General features: G+C 37.2%; 1 protein-coding gene across 1 annotated transcript in view; it reads right to left on the reverse strand.

Moving 5' to 3' along the window:
- The window catches only part of ZSWIM6 (zinc finger SWIM-type containing 6), a 207303-nt gene that overhangs the window by 29353 nt on the left and 153664 nt on the right, over positions 1 to 24286 (reverse strand). The window lies entirely within an intron of this gene.

The raw sequence follows: 24286 nt of genomic DNA on the forward strand, positions 1-24286 counted from the left end.
CTACATCAATAATTATAGCAAATGTAAATCATCTAACATACCAATTAAAGAGATGGTGAAATCAGGTTGAAAAACAAGATCCAACTCTATGCTATGTACTAGAAACCCTCTCCAAATATAATGACATAGATAAATTAAATGGAAAAGGATAGAAAAAGATACACCATGCAAACACTTTCAAAACAAAGTTGGAGTGGCCATATTATTATCAGACAAAGTAGACTTTGGAACAAGAAATGCTACACCAGATAAAGTGAAACATAACATGATAAAAGGGTCAGTTCTACAAAAAACATAACAATCCTAAATGAGGATGCTGCACCTAACATTAAGACTTCAAAATATATGAAGCAAAAAGTGACAGAGCTGAAAGGAGAAACACACAAATCCAGTTACATTTGGAGATCTCAATACTTCTCTCTCAATAACTAACAGAACAAGTAGACAGAAAATTAGCAAGGATAAAGAATACCTAAAACAATACTATCAACCAACTTAATCTAACTGACATTCATAGAACACTCCACTTAGCATTAGTAGAAAAACAAAACAAAACAAAATCTTATACTTTCTAAAATGCACAAAGAACATTTACCAAGGTAGTCCATATTCTGGGCCATAAAACAAACTTTGACAAATATTAAAGAAGTGAAGTCATACAAATTATATTCTCTAATGTAGTAGAATTAAATTAGAAATCAATAACAGGATGATATTTGGAAAATTCCCAGATATCTGGGAGTTAACACAATTCCAAATAACTCATGAGTAAAAGAAGTCACAAAAGAAAACAGAAAATATTTTGTTCTGAGTGAAAATGCAAATAAAATATATCAAAACTTGTGATCTACAGCTAAAAAGAGTTTAGAAATCTATAGTATTAAATGCTTGTATTGGAAAAGAAGGAAAGATTCAAATCAATAATCTAAATATCCACCTTAAGAAACTAGAAGAAGGATGAGAAATCAAAGCCAAAGCAAGCAGAAAGAAGGAAATAACAGATCAGAAATCAATTAAATGGAAAACACCACCTAAGTTTTTTTTAATGAAACCAAAAGCTAGTTCTTTTTTTTTTTTTTTTTGCGGTACGTGGGCCTCTCACTACCGTGGCCTCTCCCATTGCGGAGCACAGGCTCCGGACACACAGGCCCAGTGGCCATGGCTCACGGTCCCAGCCGCTCCGCGGCATGTGGGATCCTCCCGGAGTGGGGCACGAACCCGCGTCCCCTGCATCAGCAGGCGGACTCTCAACCACTGCGCCACCAGGGAAGCCCAAGCTATTTCTTTTTTTTTTTTTAAACATCTTTATTGGGGTATAATTGCTTTACAATGGTGTGTTAGTTTCTGCTTTATAACAAAGTGAATCAGCTATACATATACATATGTTCCCATATGTCTTCCCTCTTGCCAAGCTATTTCTTTAAAAAGATTAATAAAGCTATAATCAGTCTGACCAAGAAAAGATAGGACAAACTATGAGTATCAGGAATAAAAAAGGGCACATCATTATAGATCCTAGAGGCATTAAAAGGCTCATAAAGGAATACTATGAACAACTTATTCCCATAAATTCTACAGCTTAGATGAAATGGACAAATTCCTTGAAAAACCACAAACTACCACAGTTCTCTCAAGAAGAAATAATAACCTGAATAGCTTTAAATTTATCAAAGAAATTAAATCTGCAGTTTAAATCTCTAACAATGCATGTCCAGATGTTTACCTGGAAAATTCTACCAAACAGTAAAGAAAGAAATAACACCAATTCCATACAATACCTTCCAGAAAAAAGAAGAAAGGGAAGGTTTTCAACTTATTTTATGAGGCCAGCATTACCCTGATAGCAAAACCAGACAAAAGACATTACAAGTAAATATAATTACATGTCAAAGTAAAACACCACAACAAAATATTAGTAAATCTAATTAAGAAATACATAAAAAAAGAAAACACACCACAACTAAATAGGGTTTATCTCAGGAATGCAAGGCCGGTTCAACATTAAAAATTAGTGTAACTCACTATATAGCAGACTAAGGAAGAAGAACCATATGACCATTTCAACAGATGCAGAAAAAGCAACTGACAAAATTCAACATCCCTTCATAATAAACAAAAGTCTCAGCAAACTAGGAACAGAAGATAACTTACCTGATAAAGGTCATCTGCAATAAAAACCACCTACAGTTAATATAATGGCAAAAGACTGAATGTTTTTCCTCTAAGATAAAAACAAGGCAAAGATGTCTGCTCTATCACTCCTATTCAACATCACACTGGAAGTTCTAGCCAGGCCAATAAAGCAAGAAAAGGAGATTAATGACATAGATTTAAAAGGAAAAAATAAAATAGCCTCTATTTGTAGACAACTAACCTACAAAAAAGGTAAGTTTAGTAAGGTCATATGATACAAGTTCAAAGCAAGAAACCAACTGTATATCTACGTACTAAAATTGAACAATTACAGATCAAAATTTACCCCCCAAAAGCACCAATTATAATACTATCAAAAAACATGAAATACTTAAGTTATAAATCTAACAAAACATGTACGGAGTCTCTATGCTAAATACTACAAAACACTGACAAGAGAAATCAAAGACAATCTTAAAAAGCAGACTGGAAACCTCAATACTATTAAGGTATCAATTCTCCCCAAATCGATCTATATATTCAACATAACCCTACTCAAAACCCTAGCAGGCACTGGTGTACATACTGACAAAAATATAGAATGGTCAAACAATTTTAAAGAAGGAAAACGTTGGAAGGCTCCCCACACCTAATTTTGAGACTTTGTATAAAGTTAAGAGTAATCAAGACAGTGTATTGTGAAAGAACAGGCACATACACCATTGTATAGATTAGGGAGCTCAGACCTACATAGATATGGTCAATTTGACTTGAGGATATGGGGAGGGGGAAGGGTGAGTTTTGACAGGGCGAGAGAGAGTCATGGACATATACACACTAACAAACGTAGTAAGGTAGATAGCTAGGGGGAAGCAGCCGCAAGGCACAGGGATATTAGCTCGGGGCTTTGGGACAGCCTGGAGGGGTGGGATGGGGAGAGTGGGAGGGAGGGAGACGCAAGAGGGAAGACACATGGGAGCATATGTATATGTATAGCTGATTCACTTTGTTATAAAGCAGAAACTAACACACCATTGTAAAGCAATTATACCCCAATAAAGATGTTAAAAAAAAAAAAAAGATATGGTCAATTCAAGGTTCAAAGCCATTCAATGTAGAAAAGATAAATCTTTTCAAAAGCTAGTGCTACTACAATTGGATATTCATATAAAATGAACTTAAATCTACAACACACAGTTTATTAAAAATTAACTCAGCTAACTTATTAGAAACTAACTCAAAATGGATCACAGACCTAGATATAAAACCTAAAACCATAAAACTTCTGGAAAACATCTTTGTGACCTTGGGTTAGGCAGAGATAATCTTAGATACAGTATCAAAAGCATAATCCATAAAAGATAAAATTTATGAAGTGGACTTCATCTACATTAAACTCTTTTGTGCTGCAAAAAAAAACAATATAAAGAGAATGAAAAGACAAGCCACAGATTGGGAGAAAATATGTGCAAATCATACATCTGACAAAGAACTTATATCTAGAATATGTAAAATCCTCCCAAAACTCATCAAGAAAACGAATAACCCTATTACAAATGGGCAAAAAATTTGGAAAAGACACTTCACTCAAGAAGATATACAGATGGCAAACTGCTGATGAAAACATGCTGAACATCATTAATCCTTATGAAAATGAAAATGGAAACTGTTTGCAAATGACATGATACTATACACAAAAAATCCTAAGGACACCACCAGAAAACTACTAGAGCTTATCAATGAATTCAGAAAAGTTGCAGGATACAAAATTAATAAACAGAAACCTGTTGCATCTCTATACACTAACAACGAACTATCAGAAAGAGAAATTAAGGAAATAATCTCATATACCATCACATCAAAAAGAATAAAATACCTAGGAATAAACCTACCTAAAGAGGTAAAAGACCTGTAGTTGGAAAAACTGTAAGATGCTAATGAAAGTAAATGAAGATGACACAAGCAGATGGAAAAATACACTGTGTTCTTGGATTGGAAGAATTAATATTGTTAAAATGACCATACTACCGAAGGCAATCTACAGATTCAATGCAATCCCTATCACAATACCAATGGCATTTGTATGGAAACACAAAAGACCCCAAATAGCCAACACAATCTTGAGAAAGAAGTCCCTGATTTCAGACTATTCTACAAAGCTACCGTAATAAAAACAGCATGGTACCGGTACAAAAACCAGACACATAGATCAATGACACAGAATATAGAGTCCAGACATAAACCCATGCACTTATGGTCAATCACTCTGTGACAAAGAATATACAATGGAGAAAAGATAGTCTCTTCAATAAGTGGTGCTTGGAAACTAGACAGCTACATGTAAAAGAATGAAATTAGAACATTCTCTAACACCATACACAAAAATAAGCTCAAAATGGATTAAAGACCTAAATGTAAGACTGGAAACCATGAAACTCCTAGAGGAAAATATGGGCAGAACACTCCTTAACATAAATCATAGCAATATTTTTTGGAATCTGTCTCCTAAAGCAAAGGAAATAAAAGGAAAAATAACAAGTAGGACCTAATTAAACTGCAAAGCTTTTTGCACAGCAAAGGAAACCACTGACAAAACAAGAAGAAAATCAAAATAACAAACAACCCAATTAAAAAATGGGCAGAAGAACTGAATAGACATTTTTCCAAAGGCATGCAGATAGCCAACAAGGCATATGAAAAGATGCTCAATAGTACTAATCATCAGAGAAATGCAAGTCAAAACTACAATGAGATATCATCTCACACCTGTCAGAGGGGCTATCATCGAAAAGAACACAAATAACAAATGTGGCGAGGATGTAGAGAAAGGGAAACCCTCATACACTGTTCCTGGGAATATAAATTGGTGCAGCCACTATGGAAAACAGTATGCAGGTTTCTCAAAAAAACTAAAAATAGAACGACCATATGATCCATCAATTCTACTCCTGGGTATACATCTGAAAAAAACAAAAACACTAATTCAAAAAGACACATGCACCCCAATGTTCATAGCAGCATTATCTACAACTGCCAAGGTATGGAAGCAACTTAAGTATCCATTAACAGAAGAATGGATAAAAAAGATGTAGTGTATATACAAAGAATGGAATACTATTCAGCCATAAAAAAGAATGAAATAATGCCATTTGCAGTAACATGGATGGACCTGGAGGGTATCATGTCAAGTGAAATAAGTCAGACAGAGAAGGACAAATATTGTATGACATCACTTATATGTGGACTCTAAAAAATACAACAAACTAATGAATATAATAAAAAAAGAAGCACACTCACAGATACAGAGAACAAACTAGTAGTTACCAGTGGGGAGAGGGAAGGGGGAAGGGGCAATATAGGAATAGAGGAGTAAAAGGTACAAACTATTATGACAAAAACAAGCTACAAGGATATATTGTACAACACAGGGAATATAGCCAATATTTTATAAATAACTATAAATGGACTATTTATAACCTTTAAAAATTGTGGGGCTTCCCTGGTGGCGCAGTGGTTGAGAGTCCGCCTGACGATGCAGGGGACACGGGTTCGTGCCCTGATCTGGGAAGATCCCACATGCCGCGGAGCGGCTGGTCCCGTGAGCCATGGCTGCTGAGCCTGCGCGTCCGGAGCCTGTGCTCCGCAGGGGGAGAGGCCACAACAGTGAGAGGCCCACGTACAGCAAAAGAAAAAAAAAAAAAAAAAAAAAAAAAAAAAATGTTAAACAATATATTGTACGCCTATAACTTATGTAATATTGTACATCAACTATACTTCAATTAAGAAAAAAACCATACGAGATACCACTACACACCTATCATAAGGGTTAATATTAGAAAAAGAAATTTAAAACCTGAAAATGCTGCTGGCAATCAGAATGCTCATAAATGCTGCTGCGAGTGCAAAATGATATAGCTACCTTGGAATATGGTTCGGCAGTTTCTCGTGAAGTTAAACATTTACCTTATGACCCAACAATCCTACCTCTTGGGATTTGCCCAAGAGAAATGAAAACTTAGGTTCACATAAAAACTTTACAAGAATGTTTATAGCAGTTTTATTCGTAAATGCAAAAGCCATCCAACCTGAATGTCCTTCAACTGGTGAATGGATGAGCAAACTTGGTGCATTCATATAATATACTATTTAGCAATAAGAAACAGACCACTGAAATACACATAATATCGCAAATGCATTACACTAAGTGAAGGAAGCCAGAATCAAAAGGGTATATGTGTGTACACACACATTTTATTATTCCATTTATGTGACATTTTGGAAAAGGCAGAACTAAATGGATTGAGAATAGACTACCAATGCTAGGGACAGGGAGTAGGTGATGAATTGATTATAAAGGGACTGTGAGGGAATTTTTGGAGGCGATATAACCATTCCATATCTTCACTGATCATATGACTCTATGCCTTTGTCTAAACTCAAAATTGTAAACTAAAAATGTCAGGTATATGTATTTTTATAGTTAAGTATTTATGGTATGTATTTTACACCATAGTTAGGAATTTTACTGTATGTAACAAAGTAAATTTTTTTAAATTGCTAATTAATATCTGGATCAAACAATTTTATCTACTGGTATTCCAAAGACCTAAGTATGAGTGCTCTCTCTGCAGGATTTCTCTACAAGCCAATGGACATCGCACAAATCACCATCCTATTAATCATATGCGTTTCCCATGCCAAGAACCAGGAAAAACAGCTTCAAATGAAACATGACCACATACTGTCACAAAACAAGAGACAAATCAAAATGGTGTCTAAAGAACCTGTAAGTGGCAGCCTTACCTACTGAATCCCATTGGAAAATGGGATACAACTTTACCAGGCTTTAGATTTTGGACTGATGGACAACATAACAACACAAAATAAGTTACATAGTAATAATTAAATTAGATCTAATGAATGCTACAGATTGGATCAAAAATTGGCATTTCTATTTATAAGGCTACACTGAAGTCATTTTCCAAATCATCAAAATATCTTTTTAAAAAATAAAATTATAATATTCAACAGGTAATCCTTCAGAATTAAGAATCTTTCATGTTTTTCTTCCAAGATGTTTTTGTCTTATAATTCTACTACTCTTGAATACTTTATCAGATAAAACTAAAATCAAAAAGTTGCTCTGAAAGATGTGCTGTGAGACTAGAAATTTCATTATCAGGTTGTTAGTGTAGTATCAAGGTTTTGTGTAAAAGGGCAACCAAGTAAATTAATATGGACAAGTAATATGTAAATGTCTTTCCAAAATAAGTTTATTTATTTTCTATGTGTCTATTTTATAATTCAGAATTCTGTATTTCAGTCCACGTGAGTGACCTATAATTTATTTTGGAAATCAGCTTAAAAGCATCACCATGTCAACTAAAAGCTAAGATAGAACTAACTTCAACCTAAATGCCCATCAACAGAGGAATGGATAAAGAAGATGTGGTACATATATACAATGGAATATTACTCGGCCACAAAAAGGAACTGAGCTGGGTCATTTGTAGAGACATGGATAGACCTAGAGATGGTCATACAGAGTGAAGTAAGTCAGAAAGAGAAAAACAAATATTGTGTATTAACACATATATGTGGAATCTGAAAAAACTGGTATAGACAATCTTACTTACAAAGCAGAAATAGAGACACAGACATAGAGAATAAACCTATGGACACCAAGGGGGAAAGTGGAGGGATGAATTGGGAGATGGGGATTGACATATATACACTACTGATACTATGTATAAAATAGATAACTAATGAGAACCTACTGTATAGCACTGGGAACTCTACTCAATGTCACCTGAATGAGAAGGAAATCCAAAAAAGAGGAAACACATGTATACATATAGCTGATTCACTCTGCTGTATGGTATTAACTAACACAGTATTATAAAGCAACTATATGCCAATAAAAATTTTTTTAAGTGTAGAAATTATATATTCTAACATATATATATGTATCTCAAATCCATTGTTTTTCACATTCAATTTCTTTTTAAAGATATAGCACAATACAAAGTTAAAAAAATAGAATTAAAAACCAAATTTATACTAAGCACTAGTTCTTTTGAAGTAACTCAAAGATAAAATTAGGAAAATACTAACCAATGTATACAATGCTGAAGGACTGACTGACTTGCATATGAAGAAGCTGACAAGGTGATAATGATCCAGTAAGCTTCACTTTCACTTGGTGAAAACTCAGAGCTTATAGAAGCCAGCACAATACTGACAAAACCATATAATTCTACTCTTTAAAATGTTCTTTTGAGGAAATAAATATAGGAACACCAATTACAACTTTAATTCAATAATCATTATTATCACCAATAGTCACCATTTCTTGGGTGCCTATCATGTGCTATAGGCACTATACTTAGGGCTTTACAAACATTCTTTTCATTAACTCATTACAATAATCCTCCATGATCAGAAATAATACATCCACTTTAAAGATGAGAAAACGAAAATGCAAACAGACTACAAGATCTTAAAAACAAGATCCTAAATATTCTTGCAAACTTTAAACAGTGATTTCTATGATTCAAGGAAAAAATAAAGCTATAAAACTAGATTTTCACGCTTACATTTCTCTAATTCGAAAATTTCCGTTACAGAATGAGAAATTTTTTTTTAAAGCCAAGCCTTTATTAATTTAAGCCAGTAATGTTTTTTTATTGCTCACCTCCCTAAAGAGAGGTTTCATCTTGAAAGGATGTTCTTAATGTTAGATTCAAGTTCAGAGCTATAATAGATGTGGTCTTTTACCTGAACAGTCACCACTACAAAAGCTGTAATTAGCCTTAATAACCAAGTTAACCAAATTGAGAAAGTCATCCTCCAAATTTTATTAATTCAGAGTCCCACTGTGAGCATTTATCTCCTTCCCCTCCAACACACTCCTGCAACGTTTGTAGCTTTAAAAATAAAGCTCTTTGATGATTAAACACTTCATTCTGCTGTCCCTCAGAAATACAAACCCTTTTAAAAGGACTCAACCAAAAATAGGACAGAGCACTCAGGGAAAACTTAGCATTTCCAGCACCTAGCAGATGAGCTGGTATCTAGAAAGTATTACTGGTTCTTTTACAAAGGACACTTAATTATTTGCTATGAAGTACAATGAAAATAAATTCAATACTTTTAAATTGCTTTCCTAGCTTCAATGCCTCAAAGTATATAAAGGCAATTATCAAATCACCAGTGTGTGCATCATCTGGTTTCTGAATTATCCATGGCACATTTCAGCTCTAGTCTAGCTTTTTCTCTACCACCCAGCACGCTTTTACTCCCCTTTCCACTACTCCACCTAATCTGCACTCAGTGATTTCAGCAAAAACATGTGCTGTAATCTACAAGTAAAAGTAAAGCAAAACAAGGAAGGCAACTCTCCTGGGATGAAGGAAAACAAAACCTTTTTTTTTTTTTTGCACAAGGTGAATGGTTCCAATCCACTCAGTGGTCTTAAAATCTGTTTGCATCCTATACCTGACCCAAATAGGCAAATTAACGTGGACAATCACACGGAGACAGAAGACAAATCATCACAAAGCCTTTTTATTTTTTAAATATTTTAATTTATTTTTTATAACGTATGGATTCAATATATTTATAGATTATGCTCCACTACAAGTTATTACAAAATAATGTCTATATTTCCCTGTGTTGTACAATAGATCCTTGTTTTTTTATTTTCTACATAGAGGTATTGGATTAAGAAAAACAAACTACTATCTTTCCCAGCCCCCTTCACTCTCCCCACTGGTAACCGCTGATTTGTTCTCTTTGAGTCTATTGCTATTTTGTTATACGCATTTCTTTCTCGCATTTCTTAGATTCCATGTACAAAAGACTTTTTAGTCGCTTCTGTATTCTACCGGTCACACTGCCAATGGACAAGCACCCACACTCCCAAGAAATGTAGGTAACAAGAATTAATGAATTCTAAATGTCCTGAAGGCCAGTCTTGTCCATCAAACATTTCGATGTACAAATCACCACCATTTTGCCCCACATGCCCGGTGTTTTACATTTCCAACTAGAAGAAACATTTGATCCACAAACTCTGATCTGGAAAGGACAAGATATGGATTACCAGCTGTAAGACCTTGGGCAAGGCCACTTAGTCTCTCTGTGGTGGCAGTCCCTGACTTAAACAATAGAGATAATAATTCCTACCTACCTTGTAGGGCTGTTTACACTTAAGTAAGATAATACGTGCAGAAATGTTCTGAAAACTGTAGAGTTCCACCCAGCACCAAAAGGTGCACTCCAGCAAACCCCGGTGTAGAAGACTTGGATGTTGAGGAAATTGAGACTCGAAAGGTGAAAACAAGATTGAAGGACTCAGCTTGTGATTCTCTGAATACCGTTATAAATATTTCTACATTTAATAAAATAAAACAATTAAGAGAACATATTAAAAATATATCAGAGACATTAAACACTTAGGCTAGTAATAATGGGTTCTTGTGCAATTAATTTCCACCTGCTATATGTTTTTAGCTAGAAACATCTTTTAGTGTCTTCTTTTCCCGTGGTTTCAAAGACAGGCTTTTAAATGTGTTTTATTTTCCAGTAGGCCTCCCAGGCCCCACCCAAGGCCCACAGTCACTTAGAGGTCTGAGATGCTTTGGGTAATTGTATCCTTACCTACTCGAATGGAGGAGGCATTTCTCAAACTCAACCCCAACCCTACAGGCTTATATAACATTTCCTCTGCCCATGGTAACCTCATGCCAAAGCATGGACAAAGAGCAGTGCGGAAGCCCATTCAGACCCTTCCCTCCTCAGCCTCCCTTCCCCTCCCCCTCCCACCTCAGAATCTCGGCCAAAACTTCTAGTCTACCATTCACTCTCCGTCCCTTCTTAGTGTCAACGGTTCCAGTCTTCTACAGGAACTCAAAATTAAAACTTACTGGAACCCAAATTCTTATTTTTGGAGGGGAAAAACCTGCAAGTCAAGCCAGGTGAAATTTGGTGTAAGGAGAATACGAAGGTGAGGAAAAAGTACCTTTATTAAAAATGGCGATGTAGAATAATACTCTAGGACCGTTTTGCACTACTTCCTAGTAATACAGATTCAGTTTTGACAAACATCTTAGTCCAACGTAAGGGATAAAGTTAACTGAAATAACAGAACTTCATTTATACACATTATTCTATTCGACATTGCTAGAGACTTGGAAGGTAACCATTAGAAAGAGCATGAAGTATTGTCAGATGTATAACCACTGTTCTGGTTATCTATAACTCTGTAAAAGAACTACCCTAAACTTACTGGCTTAATATAACAATGTATCATTGTATCTCATAATTCTGTAGGTCAGAGATTCTCTCCTCCTTACTTTTCCCCTGCCCTAACACAGCCTCTCTACGTGGACAGTGTGAGCTTTCTCATAACATTGAAGGCTCAGGATAGCCAGACTTTTTACATGAAAACTCAGGGCCCTAGGATAGACCCTTCTAAGAGACAGGAAGTAGACACTGCCAGTCACTTTTAAGGCTTGGGCCCAGAAACTGGCCGAAACATCTACTGTCATATTTTGTTGGTCAAACATCTACAAAAATGAGAGAACACAGACCCCACATCTCAATGAAAGAGTAGCGAAGGATCTGTGGCCACTGTAATCTATCACTATTACCGGGAAATAATGTAACTCAGCTAGATTACAAAATGGAAAACGAAGGTATTTACCAATGGGTATTAGAATGTTGTTACTTAAAATTATCAAATCCAAACAAACCACTCAACATATGAAAAGAGCTGCAAGTCAAGCAAAAAACAAAAAAGCCATTATGAAAACTTAACAGCATAAAAGGTATGCCAACACACAGTATTAAGTGCTGATTTGTATGTTAATTTCTATCCCTTCAAGGAAAACCCTAACAATATCATGTTACCCATGTTAGATTTCTAAATAGAGTCTACATTTAAAGTTTTAAAATGTCTGTCTTTAGGGTACAAAGATCACTCCATCTAGTTCAGCTAACATATTTCTGAAAGTGAATGGCATACTTACTTATCCACTTTCTGCCATTTATTGAATATACTTCACACTAACCCTATGTGAAGTACTTTACATACATTATCACATTTCACCCTCAAAGAAAGACTCACTTTACAAATAAGGAAACTGAGGTTCAGAGACATGTAGAAATGTTGTGCTGCTATTAAAGACGGCAGCCAAGATTTGTTACCAAGGCCCATGATCCCCCCCTCAAACTAACACTCTTAAACACTATGGTGTTTAGCCTTCTGCCTAGATACGTGGTCAAAAAGTACCTCTGTAAGTGAGGCTTCCTATGTGCAGTCAGCATATATGAATTCTAAGATCAGTGATTTTAGTCTTTTGACAGAATCACTGATCCACTCCCTCATATTTCAGCAGTATAATACAAATGGTATATTATTGTTAAAAATTATGAAGTACCCTAAACGTACAGCTATTATAAACCCTGTACTTTATTTAACCACCTACTCTTATATACTCAGAACATGTTGCGTATATATTAATAGAAACATATCCAACAAAAACCTACCACAGGTCCATCTAAAAAGATCTAATGAAACAAATGAAAACTCTGTATTTTTCAGAACTGACAGGCATAGCAAATAAGTAATTTCACTGCAGATAAACAATCAAAAACTCAACTTACAATTCAAGATTGATTATTCAAGTCAGAAGAAATCTGTTTTCTCTGAAAATATGATGATGTACTAATATGAGGCCTCTTAGACTGGAGTCACATCAGCATTTCTGGGATAATGCACTTGTGTGTGACTGAGTGTGCTCTTTGCCTGCTGGGTGTATTGCTGGGTGGAGCATTATGATTTGTGACTGAATAAATCAGCTGGCCATTCTCTACTTCTTGCTATTCCCCACAATCAATATAACTTGTTTTTAAAGTTCTTTCTACTTCATGAGCTTTTTCTTTTCTTTTTTTTTTTTTTTTGCGGTACGCGGGCCTCTCACTGTTATGGCCTCTCCCGTTGCGGAGCACAGGCTCCGGACGGGCAGGCTCAGCGGCCATGGCTCACGGGCCCAGCCGCTCCGCGGCATGTGGGATCTTCCCGGACCGGGGCACGAACCCGCGTCCCCTGCATCGGCAGGCGGACTCTCAACCACTGCGCCACCAGGGAAGCCCCATGAGTTTTTGTTAATATGCAAATCAATTCAGCAATTAATATAAAAGCTGGACATTTTTTATAAAAGACACTTTGGAATTCTTTATAAATGTACTCTTCTCCCTATTTTCCAGAAGATACGATGTGTATAATGCTACTGGAGACAGCGCAGGGGCAGTGGCAGTGGGAAGCGGGGGACGAAGGGGCAGGGCAACCAATACCGCCTTCTCTAAAGGTGAGAAGAAGAAAGGCCAGTGACTCCCTTTTCCCTCTGTCTCAAAGGTGGAAAATGAAGACTTTCACATGGAAAATTTAATTTCTACTTTTTAATATCATGTTTATTCTTATGAAATAGTAGTAGGCAAAGTATAAAATAATCACTTTTGGTATTTCCCAGGGTTCCATAGTTATAAAACAATTCATAATATTTATTTTTGTTCTCAGAGGCTATTATATAAGAGGCTAGAATTTCATGCATGATCCAATTAACTAATTATACTTATTTAGAGGCCATGAAATGCCTAATTGCAGTCACAAATAGAAGATCACTGGCAGAATTAGTTGTGCTAGCAAAACCGTAGTCACAAAATTTCTTGGGTCAGACCACACAAAAATTGCGACCCTAATTATAGTATTGTTCTCAGTACAATTCAGTCTTAATATGTTAGTAACCCATGTTTGGAAAATACGTTTAACTGGTAAAAACATTCTCTTTACTTTAAATTTGGTATGCTAGTTCCTAATTCACTAAAATATTTCTGGGGAAATTTCAAAATAAAGCCTCAGGGACACTGTAAAGAGAGAGTGTTTGAGATTACTTAGGTCAAGCAGGGCTGAACCCTCAGCAAAACAGCATACAACTGGTTATCATCTACCCAGGCTCTGAGAAAAGATGGAAGTAGAATAACCATCTTTTTGTGGTCAAGAAAGAAAATAAACCACAGATATTCCAAAACAGCTAACTGGTATCCTGGATAATGTTCCTTTCAGGCAAACCTGTGGCCCTCATCTAATTCATATGCAGCCTTTCCACCCCATCTGACTTGTCAGTGCTACTGTACTGGGTCAACATGCACAGCTCAAGTGCTACTGGGTCAACATGCACACAGCTCATCAAAAACACCCTGACCTCATTAGGAACCTGGTTCTATAGGAAATGACCAGAGCCAGCTCCTCCACCACTCACCACCCTTCTCCTTTTTGAGGGAGGGAGGAAAGGAAAGCCAGGAAAGGTAGAAAGAAGAGAAAAAGGCACAATGACCAATGGGGTCTTAGTTTGAGATACAAAAGGGGCAGTCAAGAGTGAGGAGAAGGAATGTGGTAGCCTACAAGAACATTTCCCACGTGCTCTGCACTGGCTGCTTAATTGAACTGTCTTCATAAACAGTACCATGATTCGTCCAACAGTCGTGACTCCAAGTCTATATAAATCTAGTTCTGAAAATACTCTTTAGGTTCTCAGGGTGTCTCTCTCCTACAAGCTTCCCATTGGGCCCACTTTCCCAGCATAGACAAAGGACTTCCGGGATGAGAAAGAAAGTGTTGTATATTATCTAAATTATCTTCTCTTAGGCCTCAAAAATCCTCATTATGCCTTTTTACAGATAAGGAAACTGGGGTTCTATCTAAGATAAGGAACTTGTCCAGGGATACACATTTAGTGAATATGAGGATCAGAATCCATACTTAGAGAGCGTCTGGCTCCAAGAACCCTGTTCTTTATATTCTAGTTGTAGGCTCTAAACACTGAAACAATCCTGTTTAAGACAGAACTTATTGCAACTTGCCCCTTTGAAAAAACATGCCTGGTTAAGTGTGGTAAAGAATTACTTTTGAATATATATTACAGATTGATACAGAATTGTGACTTACAGTATGAAATATATTAGATCTATCCTCAAAATTTTCTAAAACACATCCTACATTATATAACCTCACTTCTTCTGTTGTCTTACTTGGGCTGCTTTTTAATTTTTACATATTCTGTTTTCTAACTAGATTATAAGCTCTCCAATGGCGGTGCCTACCATAGGGCACTATGAGTAGTAGGTTCTTGTTAATCTGCCTGCTGTACTGGTAAGGCACCCTACTGTCCACCGTATTTACAGATAAGTGCTTCCCTGAGCTACTGGTACAACAACCTTCCTTTCACTTACCATGGAGAACTAATTTAGGACAACAGATAATCAGGAGCCCTACCAAAAATAATCAAATCTACCAATGGTTATGATTATAGAATACTGATGACAGGTAAACACTTCAGCTATAGTTGTGTAACAACCCCAAGGAAATGGGTTTATAGTATTCTGTCATATTGGAACTGCAATTTTACTCATTAAAAACAATTTCTTAATACACTGACTTTTCTATAGAGTTCAGAAAGAATCTGTGATGGGTACTGAGTTTCTTGAAGAACAGAATGTTTCATTTTGCTCTAATTCATTCTATTACTGAATTAAACTTTGATGTATTGGTCTTGACAAGTGCTTCATGCTGATTGTATTGTGTATGATAGTATAATCACTTCCCTTGCATTTCCCACTGGCTAGCTGATTAATGCAATAGATTACCTGCAGCACTGATGGCAAGGGGGGAATCACTGCCCTTCCATACCCTAAACTGTGTTTATATTTCAGTGTGCATCTGTATGTGCGCACATGTGTTCCTCAGTACACAGACATCCGTGAAGATTCACCTGGTACATGGGCAGGAAGGTAGGAAAAACCAGAAGGGTAGGAAAGGAAAACTGATGACACAGTGAAGATCAATGCCTTTCAATCACTGTTTTCAGTACACCAAAAATGCTTACTTCTTAATGCTTCCAAATAAGTGTTTAGCATTACACTTCAATTATTCATTCACTTTTTATTCACAAGTATTTACTGAGCACCAACTCTATGCCAGGCATATTTTTCTTCTCACCTTTACTGGAAAACTAACTTTTAAAAAATGAATCACTTTCAATGTTCTATTAGTAGACAAGAAGGAAAAAAGTAGGGTGAGATTATTAAATGGCCACTAATACAGGGACGAACAAGGATGGCCATGAAATTAGTTTAAATGCCCCAATAAAGACAGCAACTGACAAGAAGACTATTAATATTAACCACAGAGAGTAGTTTAATGGTTTCAAAACAAACAAAAAATCTCTCAGATTACTTGGTCTATACAGGATCCTAATTGTTTAGCAAAGAGCATTTTCTGTGTATGATCAATATGTATGGTGAATACGTTGCTGGATATATTCTCATCTTTAATTGTGTGTGTGTTGGGAGCAGACAGGGTGGGGGAGAGGTGAATTAAGACTTTTGTGCTCTTGGCAGCATTTTGAAAGCATTCCTCCTAACAGAATTTTCTCCCCGTTCCCAGCTTATATTTGACCCAAGTGTCCTATTTAGGATCCTCCCATAGAACCCCCTCAGCCCTTGCTCATCCACAAAGGAAGACTGTGGCTTCCAATCTAAGCCATTTCAAGATTGTTTATCGCTTAAGTCTGATTCCTAATTTATGAATGATTCTCTCTCCTCCAGGTCTGCTGAAGCGAATTCTTAAATTACCCAAAAAGGGGCTGGGAAGCACAACCTGAGGTCAACAAGAGGCGGCTGGTCATAGCTCAGAATCACAGAGATTTGGATTTCCATTTCAAAGGTTATCGCTGCTCACAGAATTGAGGCAGTGAGCCACATTTTGCATAACCACTACTGCCACTACTCCTGGCAATTCATCTCTAGATCAGAGCCGGAGAAAATAGCCCTAAGATCAGTCTAACTCATCAGTCTAACTAAGATCTACTAACTCATTCAAGCAATTTAATGTCAGATGGCACCTGTACTTTACATAGAGTCCTATCCTTATTTCCATTTGGAATTTTGAACTTGAGCACTAAAAACAATGTTACGAAGTTATCAGACAAGCTTACAGCAGCCTCACAAAGATTCACCTACTGCAAATCATTTGCCAGCCTGCCTTCCACCTAAAATATAAGGGAAAGTTATTTACATAAATAAAAAAGTCATTCTCAGGTATACCCTTAAGATGAGTGGCTGTTTAAAAGCCTACTGAAGATAGTCACTGTCAAGCACGTATTTTAAATCTCAGAATCCTTTGCCCTAGAGAAATCTTAGTGGAAAGCCTAGTGTGTAAAGAGGCAGGAGGCGCTCTACCGACAGGAGAAGGCCCTGCCTCCTCCTACCACACTCTTCTCCCTCCCGCCCCACCCCAGGGGGGCTCTGCGAGGCAGGGTCTGAACTCCCTATCTGAGTGACAACCATTATTCCTTTCCTTGGGTTCTCCCCAGACCTCATTAGCCCACCTAAGCTTAAATGAACCATGACAACATTAGCAAAGCACCTTGCTAGGTGCCAGCACGTGCAGAGAACAGCCTAAGTGGCTGCTGCAGTCCTCCCTTGGCTTCCACTTCTTTCATTCTAGCTCCTGGCATCCTTGATTCCCCGTGAAGCCCCTGGGAATCGCAGATGGCTTAAAATGAGGCTTCTCAGACCTCGTTAATTTTTGTATGCTGCCACTTCAGGGTAAGAAATGGTGAAAGGAAATGATCCCCAGTCTGTCTTTCTCCGTTTTCACTCCCTCACTCCTCCTATGCTCTACCACGATGGGACACTCTAGAGATCCACACTCTAGGAAGGAGACTCCCCCAGCCAGATTTCCCTTTGGTGGCAGTTTCTTGAGGGCACGTGCAATACTAGCTTTTAAGAAGTGAGCAAAGTAAGGAGAGAAATTTTCTGAAATTGTTGTGAGGAAGAAAAGAACACATTATACCAATGCTCTGACATTTCCTATTAGCCACGAATGTGAGAACAAAATCTACCACCGGTGGACTCATGTTATAAATAGAAAGACAGCATAAAAGAAAGTAACTGGAATTTATTCTTGGTACAAACAATGCTACCAGCCCACTACATGTATAATATAGAACACTAAAGTGTATTACATCTTAACTCCTAGTCAAATCTCCGTGGTCTATATTTAGAAGAGTTTTATGAAAACACACAAAAGGGTGATCCCCAAGTGTTGTTAAAATTATTCAATTGTACACCTAAATAATTTAGACAATGAATATCATTAAGAGTCTCCAATTGGCTAAACAGGATCAAATCATCTGTAAACATCGCTTTTAATCCCGAGAATCTCCTATTTTCTATTAATATGTATTTTTTAACTTTTCTCTTTATTTTCACTATTTCCCATACAGGGTATTGAATGGATAATTAAGGCCTAGCAGCTGCACTCAAAGAGAAGGATGGTTGATAGTATTACACAGGAAGTAGTTATCGTAGATTTGCCCACCATATAGAAATATGCATTCTCGCTTTTGGTTAACTTCTGACCCAAACTAGAAATTACTCTGCCGACTTAAAGCAGCAGAGAATAAACCCCTCTTCCCATCCCCACAGCAGAACAGAACCCAGAGCCCTCTGACCCAAGAACACAGAGGTCTCAGTTTCAAGAGACAAACAGCAGTAAGACCACACAACAGAGAAAGAAACCAGGCCCCAGTAATGAGGACTCAGCAGCAGATAGACATTCTGAGAACAGTGCTGGAGGGAAGCAAAGCCTCCTGAGCAGTACAATTGACAAAGCCTCTGTATTTAGAGGGAGCTCCAAATAATGAGGGGAAAAACAGAGGCTGAGACAGGAGCATACAACCCCATCCCAGAGCAGGATGGCCTAGCCCATGTGCAGGAGGGGCTCTGCAGAGCCTACAGACCACAGGAGGTAAACACAGGCCAGGACAAAGACAGTGACCTAAGGGTTTTCACTGGCTCCATAACAGAAGGGACTGGAAAATGAGACCAAAACTTCAATGTACCCCATCTACAGTATGTAGTATCTGTATATTATGATACACTTATTACATAATACAGTTCTCAATCAATAGCATATATTTGGCTACTCTACATTAGTGTGTTTTTTCAGAGTCTGAAGTTAGAGAGCCCCTGTGAACACAGATGGGCAACTAGACTAGGTAAGCTCTGCTGACAACTGCAGTCAGGACTGTGGGACCATGAGGCGGGTGGACCCATGGCAGGACAGGCAGCTTTTGCAGGATTTACTGCCATCTAGGTGAGCTTGACTTTGTCCCTGCTCTCCTCTGAGGAGACAGACTGCCAGGAAGAGAGGCATATCAGTCTTTTAAAATAAGCTGAGGATGGTATCTAGTTTAGTGGTTAAGTCTCTGAAGTCACTGACACGTAGGATCAAATTCCTGCTCTGCTGCTGTGACCTTAGGCAAGTTATCTGGTCTCCTTGTACCTCAGTTTTCTTGGCTATAAAACTAGGGCTAATAACTACCTATCTCACAGGGTTGTTTTAAGAATTAAATAAAATAATGCATGCATTAAGTGCTTAGCATAGTGCCTGATAAATAATTGTTGGCATCTGCGTTATGTTTAGTAGCTGGACCAAAATGGAAAATAAAACAAAGCAAAAATCTAGATCCTGTAATGTCTACTCTCTCTCCTCCTCCTCCTCCCCCTGAAGTTAAGTAACAACGAAGGATAACAAGGTTGGACTGAAAATCTTAAAGACAACATTTTGGATAATGAGTTTGAACCTTTTCACCTTCCCCCACTGAGTTCTCCCTGTCTTCATTCATGTTATTCCTTCTTTCTGTAGTATTCTCACTACTTCTTCCCTACAACTCACCTCCATGAACATTCCTGTAAAACCATGTTAAGTTCAGTCTACTTATTCACTAATATGTGAATAAATTACTCTATCAAAGCGCTCTGCAGTTCACTCCAGCCTGTTCTAATTTCTCCTTTCTCCTGATGATTGTATCCCTACTCCCTCCATACTCCCGGTACCATCGTCAACGGTAAAATCAAATATTTAATACATCTATTCTCCTTGACATAGCAAATGCTTAATACATACTGATCGAGAAACCACAACAAGACTTCTGGAAAGAAGTGTTAACAGGAAGGCACAGAAATGGTGTAAGTGGTTAAGCTATATTCTCCTTGCACCCAGGGAAGACAAACTGGTAGGTGACAAGCAATCCCTGATATGTGGTTCATTAGGATTACATACTACACTTACAGCTACATGGAAGTTTCCAAGTCTGTACTGACATCTCTTTGCTGCAAGGGGGCTCTGGGAATTGCTGTTTTCTCCATTGCACTAGCAAAGACGTATCAACTTATATGGCAAACTACACTGGAATGCTTTCCAGTTCTCAATGAGAAGCAGTCACTCCTTAGCCTATTCACTAGCCACCATCAACTTCAAAATGTGGAAAGCCTGAGTTTGAACTTACCATAGAAACTAAGTAAGGGGCTCCAAACAGTGGGGGGAATTACTAAGCCTTTTGCTTTTGGAGACGTAAGATGGCATATCCCAGAAATTTCTCCACAGTTACCTCCAGAGCAGAGCCTCTAGAATCTTAGTTCTGGCTGTGCACAAAGGCCCTCCTGTTACTTACAGTACCATTTTGAATGTGTGACTTAAGCATATGTTTTCTTCCTTATTCAAGAATAATGTGGGTGGGTGCAAAAGAGGCCAATACTTGTATCTGCAATGATAGCTGGGACAGGGTTCTAGGTCCACGGAGTAGGTAATTTTTAGTACTTTGCAATATCTGTGCTCCCAGTGGGTGGGCTAAGTTCTCTATTGCTGAATGTAGATTTATCCTGATTCCAAGTCCCCTGAATCTTTATACTCACTCTATCTATCCAGCACCCTACCAAGGAACATTATATCTATTGCCCAATAAGGAAATGCAAACTAGAAAGAAACATCTAACTATGGCTATTTCTGCCCACACACAGTGAGGTACCTGTATCAAAAGCTTTGAAAAGAACTCAGAGATACCACCTTGTTCTTATGAACTGAGTGAGCACACCTCAGAGCAGTAAGGCTCTTGCAATGGAAGCCCAGCCTCTCCCAAAGAAACAAGGTTACATGCTAGAGAGCAAAACACCTGACTCAGAGAGAAAGTATTTAAAATTTGGGGGGTGGGGGGGAACATATTATGCAATACATATTATGAAAATTTAAGAATTTTTCCCTGTGCTAAAACTGTAATTAAATCTTATTTAACTGTTTCCTCTAATGACATCCATTTTAATTAGGTTTTAATAGACTGGAAGCCACAACCTATAGTTTTATGAAGCAAAATAAAATTACAGTCTTGGAAGACATTTAAGGAAAGAGAACCATCAACACAGATGAGAGGTTACAATATATCCCCTCATCCCTAAAGACCCCCACGGTAATTAAGTGTGCTGAAGAGACAGCCATTAGGGCTAACAGTAGGTGTGCTCACCAATTTGCACTGGGCTTGAAATAACTCTTGAGATCCAAGGGTTATTTCTGTGATCCGTATTCCAGAAAATCTGCATGGAGTAAATAACACAACTGAAAAGGTATGTATTCTATAGCTCTACCAAATATGTGTAGCCACTACCAAATATGCAGCCTCTACTGTTGCAATGGGCTGTCTTAAGATTTTAATATATACATGTTCTTATAGCTGATCATGATACAACAACACTCATCTTCAGAAGACTGCCATATGTTTGGGAAAATGAATATTATGTAAAGAAAGTAAAATTAATATATGAAAAACTGATTCACATGCAAGATAAATGTATCTGTAAATGAGATGCACTAAACAGGATCTTAATAGTATGCATCTGTATCTATTTCACACTACATTATGAAAATCAGGGAGTAAATCAGAAAAATTAACTCAGACCAAATGAATATCATAGGCATTTATTTTAGGAAAGAACTGAGCATAATCATTCCTTTGTTAGCTAGAGGATGGGGCAAAGAAACTGGGCCTTTTGCTATCTCAAATAAGTATGCGTATCTTTATTTGAAAGAAAGAGTTAAATGAATATATGTTATTTTTAAAACTAATTTTGAAACATCGGTACTTAAATTTTAATAAATCACATATACTCAAAAAGTTGTAAATCTTGGGGAGGGGGATATCTGATCTTATGAAAAAATACAATTTTGTAATCTGGCTGACAATCTGATGCCTCTAAATCTCTCTGCCAAGAAGCAGTTACTTGGCTAAGATACTCTTACTAGTACGCTTTCATCAGATTAAGGCTTTCATGCCAGGAATTTTTTTTCTCCTGGGGTACTGGCCATTGCCAGAAATGGACCTATCGAATCTACCGGTGCTAAGGAGTTAAGCATCTGAGATTTAATTTAACAGTTTCAGCTTTATTAAGCTGTCACAGAGCGGCCCTACTTTGATAACAGTAGCTGCTCCAATTATGGCTTGGTTTAGGGTTGACAAGTATAATGATTCATTCGTGGCACATGAGAAGCAATAAAAGGTTGTTTTGCATTACAGCTTTAAAAATGTGGGCACTTTTTTCATTTAATTTGTCACTTAGCTTTTGCTAAGAGGACATTTAAATTGCAGTAAAAGGCAAATGGGGCTTTTAGTTTAAATGTAATCCCCATATTTAAATGATCTGTAATGGTGCAGTGTTGGAGTGGGAACACTATTGTCTCACAGTGGGTCCTGATGGTGACATGTGACATTTGTATTCAGGTCCTGTATTATCCATGTGGCTAAAGGGCTTCCAATTTCATTTCACAGCCAGAAGCCTGCAGAAAACACCAATTAACTTGCAGATCCCATTTGCCGACAAAACTCAGCCTCTTCTCAATGTCTGGCATCTGGCAGTGCTCAGCATTTAATTCCACAGCAGAGCCTTGAAGCAATGTGAGCCCTGTGCAGGGGCACAAAGTCAAATTCCCCCATTTTCTTAAGAAGCAAAATTCTTTCCTTTTGAAGTCCAGAAGCAACTTTTAGTTAACTTTTTTGGTGAATGAATATTAAGATGTGATAACTATTGTTACTCCTACATGATATTCTTCACAGAACTTAGAATTCATTAAAATGGCAAGTGACCTCTGCTCACCATCACAGTATGTAGGAGAATTGATAGCAGTCTAGTGATGATTGGGTTCGGGGGAGGGAGGGTGATTTGTGAAAAAAGAAAATATAGGGCAAGAATATATATTCTTCATCCTGGACTGAAATCAAAGAACTTGTTTAAAGCCTGGTCCATAACTAGAAAAGTAGTCCATCAGAGGGTATAACTAGCATTAGCTAGTAGAAACTTCCACCTAATGAGAATTAATCCTTTTGATTGAGGGCTGAGGTACATAATTTTCAAAGCCAACTTGCAGAAGTGAAATATGACTAATGGATTAAATGCAAACCCTGAAAATTTTATTTAACTATATCACTTGTACATTTTTTTTTGGTAACCAAAAAATTTAGTTGGTATTTTCTTTCTAATTAGTTATTTGTTAATTCTAAGCTTCTTTAAGTACCAAAGCTCTTTAAATTTTATTCATTTAATATTAATCCAATAATAGTTTTTTTTTAAATGCTAATCCTTTTTACTGCCATAAACCAACTAGTCAATTCAACCGTTACTACAGAGTTACAAGACTGAGGAGTCTTTACTTGTAAATCACTCAGTATTCTATAAAAATTTTTGTTTAAACCATGCATTACACTTGTGTTCTCCAACCACCACACTGGGCCCCCAAACATTTCCTTCCAATACATTGCAAGGATCCACTGTAGTTACAGATTGATTTAAATTTTGATTGAGGGGATGGCCACTAAGCATTACTTCAGGTGACCCAAGGGAAGTACTAAGATTATTACAAGATACTTAATAAAAATATTAGGGGAAAAGGTCAACAAATATCTAACAGCTGGCAAATAGCAGACACACGTTAAAAAACAAACAACAAAACAAACAAGAGTTGTCATCCATAGCTCAGTTCCTGAACATACATCCTATTAATGGGAAAAAGGAAATTTTGGTGTCCAATTCTCTACCAACTTGCTGTACAACCCTAGGTCACACTATGTCATTTTGTGGAAGTCTTCTAACCTCCTCAGACTTCAGTTTCCTTATCTGTAAACAGTTCATCTCAAAGGTCCCTTCCAAGCATTATTATCATGTAGTATCTTCACAAACATCAGCCTCTCTTGGTCTAGACATG

This window comes from Phocoena sinus, chromosome 3, assembly GCF_008692025.1.
Source record: "Phocoena sinus isolate mPhoSin1 chromosome 3, mPhoSin1.pri, whole genome shotgun sequence".
Taxonomy (NCBI): Eukaryota; Metazoa; Chordata; class Mammalia; order Artiodactyla; family Phocoenidae; genus Phocoena; species Phocoena sinus.